Raw genomic sequence first — 4569 nt, forward strand, 5'->3', positions numbered from 1 at the left:
TGTGCACATGTGTGTGTGTGTGTGTGTGTATGTGTGTGTGTTCATGTCAGCCTCCCACAATTGGCTTTTTCTTGTGCATCTGCCAAAGATTTATGAGCACAGTTTTTCCTACAACACACTCGGCTTCCTCTTTTAAAAAAAATCTCAGCGGGGCAGCAGAGCGGGGGATCAGAGGGAGAGGCAGGTTCCTCAACCCAAAACAGGTGACTGGGACTGCTGCCTCACCTCACCACACCGGGAAGAGCGTAAAAAAAAAAGATTTCCCTTCCTAAATCCCTCGAGTCGAGCGTTTTTATATTCAAGCGGCTCACACTCATCCCATCTGCTTCTCATATCAACATACGTGCACTTGCCAGCACAGGGGTCTACTGGACTTGACCTGCAGGGGTCAAGAGGAACAAAGTGGAGTAATGAAATGGAACCGGCCCAATGACAGTGTCTGCTGTAGATCACAGGAGATCTCAGAAGGTTTTTATTAAAGATTATTATGATGGAAAAAAAAAAAAAAAAAAAGCTCTATGGAGGTGAGTAATGAGGGGACAGAGCGGAGCGAGCGAGGGCCAAAGACAGCTTTAGTGTTCCCTGTGGTTTCAGAGTGTTAACGGGTGCAAGCTGATACTGCAGAGTACCCACTCGCTTACATGCTGCGCTGTGTATCATGCTGGGATGAAACCTATTGTGTTTTGGTGGCGTTAGGTTACGCCCGTGGATATATATCGACTGGATTTATGTCGGCCGTGTCTGTTTTGTAGTGATGGTGTCATCTCGCATGAGGAAATCCTTTTCTATAGACCGACACTTGAGAATTTTATCGTCTGTCAAAAAAACCTGTATGATATCTTTAGTATTAAATGTAGGACACCAGATCCTCACTGTACTATTTAGTGACATACGATAACCTTTTACATACCTCAACTTGATACAGTGCTGTAGGGGTTGTGTCTTTTTGTAGGCTAAACCAGACATTAGCGTCACCTCAGTTAACTTGCTAAAAAAAGACAATGAGCTTTTGTTTGTGCTTTGAGATTTATGCAAAAAATAAGTTTATAGCACTTTCAAGTGAGTAGATTCAGGATCCAATCTGGTTGGCCAATCAGGTGGCAGCTGCAAGCTTTCTTTGGGGTGTAAAAGCTTAAAGAAATCATGTTTCTTATGTTGTAGAATAAAATCTGAAAACCTTGTTACAGTCATCTCATCAGAAATCTGAACCTGAAGGTCTGATATGTTAACAAAGTTGTATCGGACTCATTTCCTGCAGCAATCTATGGCTTCAAACGCTCTCATATTCTCCTCATACAGTATACTATGCAAAGTGCTACAGAGAAGCTTTGTCAGCTGTGTCCTTATATGAAGGTGGATAAGTCAAGAAAGCGACGGGTTTCTTTGCAGTATGAAATAAAAGGAGTGAAAGACAGACTTCTTGTCTCGTGTTGCATTTCAATGAGACGTGCCCTCAAGTTTACCCCCCCATCCCCACAGGTGGGACACCAAGTGGACATCTTCATCCCTGATTCATGTGCTTTCTCGTGTCTCTCCACCGTGACCAGACGGATTCTTGTGAAGACCTCGTCTCCCTTCCTTGAGGGATGAAGACAGATTTGGCAGCGGCTCCCTGTGATGCAGGGCCTGAACATCATAAAGTTAACTATTGTCTTTATCGCCATCAGTCATCACAGGATGTTATTAGAAGTTCAGCCAGCTCAAGGCAAAAAACCCTATCAGGGATGAGATTAAAGAGATGGACAGACAGAGGAGGATGAGTTCTTATCATAACTTTTTCACGGCGGCTTCAACAAAACGTGGGAGCCACATTTTGAACATGTGTTAGCAGAAGTTCAACTAGTTCCGACATTCCTCCGCTTATGAGACAATCTACCTCTTCCTGTCTTCTCTTACCTTCTTTTATTTTTACTGTAGCTGCTGACAGCATGAGGAAGGATCTGTCACCCAGATGACTAAACGTTTAGCAGTTCAAACACATGTATAGTCCTGAAAGAGAATAACCAAATTTTTTATGATTGAAATAGGGGGAAAAAAAGAGGAAGTTTAATGAACAGTGTTTCATGTTGAATTCTTAAATCAGTAATACGCCGCATGGTAGCAGCAAGAAATAAGATATTCATTACTTGCCTTCAATTATGCATCTTATTTCGCTAGTGTGTTATCAAGTAGAGAAACCATTTGTGAATGGTAAAGCAACACAATGAAGGGGAAATTAAAGTAACAAGGATTGAAACTACCCTCAATTTATTCATTGAAAAAGTTTATATATTGTATGTACAGAGAACGGCAGAGACGCTTCTTAATGATACACTGTTGTAAAAAGGAAAATTGCACTGTGCTTACATATTAGTCATCTTTTTACCACCATAATAACATATTGTGGATAATAAAACACAATGAGGGATGGTCGTAAAAATACAATGAAACAATAACAATATATTCCTCATTTCTCCCAGGATTTAAAAAAAAAAAAAAAAAAAATCCCCCGAAACAATAGCTTTATGGGAAGAATCCATGTGTCACAGAGGCAACGCACAACATTAATTAAACAACACAAATAATAAACATGTATTATTATGGGATATTATCAAATTTGCATATGAGGAGAGAGAGAAAAAACTCATTAGATATTTCAGCCCCTTGAACGTCTCCTCCCCTCCCCCGCCTGAGTCCACGATGACACATAAAACAAGGGACATCAGTTAAAACAGCTGCTGCGTCAGAGCGGACCCCCCCTTAAACACACACACACACACAGACACAGACACACATTGAGCTACTTTCATCCATACAAACCCTACCCAGTATAATGTTGCGTGAGTCTTTGCATTTTGTCTAAAAAACAAACCAAAAAACCAAGTCCTACCCAGTATTTCTGCAACAGAAACACACAAACATGTGAAATTGACAGGAAGTAAATGAAAAAAAGAAAAAAGAAACCATAAATGAAAAGAAGCAGAAGATGAAGAGGAGACAGCGAGCGAGCGCGGAGTGCAGGCGTGTTGCTAACCTCCTGTTTGTACTGCAGACTCACAGGAATAGTTGTGATTACTCCATTGACTGAATCATCTGCAAGGTCAGGCCTCCCGTCCTCCTACTCCTCTGCTCCTCTCCCACTCACCAGCCAAGCGGTTCATATGGCTGCCAAGACATATTCATAGGCATATTGGAGCATCCAGTTACTGGCAGCGTTCACAGACACTTAAACACATGTCCACCTACACTAACACACACACACATGCACTCAGACACTCGCACACACTTGCTGGAAATTTGGTAGCATACTAGTACCATATTCACTGTATACTCTTGGGTGTGAGGAAGCACATAGCTACACACATGCACATTCATTTTTCTGCACCATAAACTCTCTAGCACACAACTCTCCCTCCTAACCTCCTCTAACTGTTATATAATAGTAACCAGGAGTCTAGTTCTGCTGATGAATTAGCCGGAGATCGCCAACTGGTCGCTAAAAGGTGCACAGTGTACCGTCTGTGTTTAATTTAAATGACTTTGATTGGTTTAAAAAACATTATTATTATGCGTTTGTAACTTGCAATGATGAGAAATGATGAAATTACATAAAAACACACACTGTAACTTACTGAACAGGCTAAAATTAGCTTCCCCTGCTACGCTAATTTAATTAATTAACATAATTATTAACAAAGTAGAGAATTTTGGGGGCGGGGCTTCGTTCAGATCATACCGACGTCCAAAACTGTCAGAATAAGGCACAACAAAATGTGGTTGTACACTACAGATCAATCCAGCTGGACCATCATGCATTGCAGCCTCTCATCTTGCTAAAACAACAGCTTAGGTGCTGATGTTAGCTGCTAGCTTGAGATACTGCAACTGCCGCTGTAAAAACGTTGCAATTCAATAAAAAATACTTTATTTTATCATCACTGTGGTGAAATGTGAAGCCTCAGGCAACAGTCTGAACCACATCAAACAACACTAACAGAGTAGAGATTCCTCTGTAGACACCATTTAAAACATAAATGATATCTAAAAAATGCAGTAGCCCATACTAGCTCAAGTTACAAGATATCAAGTCAAGTATTTAGCTTCACATGGTGCAGCTGCTCAGAGGTTTGTTTACATGGCAGAGATAATACAAATATCCAGGGTTTAATTACTAAGCAAATTTACCATCCCGTTTGTGTCTGAAATGTATCAGCTGTTCAGGATTGATCTTCTCTAGCAAACACTGTGTTGTGGGTGAGTGATGCGGGACAGTCTGGTTTGTTTAATCAGTGTTTTGGGTGTAGCTGCACATGTGCATGAGAAAAAAACGTGAGTTTCTGCAGGTTCTGTACAGTGATGTACCCTGGGTTCAAAGCAAATCCAGATCAGACTTAAACTGAAACAGACACAACACGACGTCGTCTCCACTTCTAGTTTTTCACTAAATAATTGACCGTTTGTGAAACTCAGAAGCAGCAAGGTGTGTGTGAAAACAACAGTTAATATTCAGTAAGGTAAGGTAAGGGAGACAGATTACTGATCTGCTACATGTATGCACAGATTTAACCAGGTTACTATAGTAACAGCATC

The sequence above is a fragment of the Trachurus trachurus genome (genome assembly GCF_905171665.1).
Source record: "Trachurus trachurus genome assembly, chromosome: 20".
Classification (NCBI taxonomy): Eukaryota; Metazoa; Chordata; class Actinopteri; order Carangiformes; family Carangidae; genus Trachurus; species Trachurus trachurus.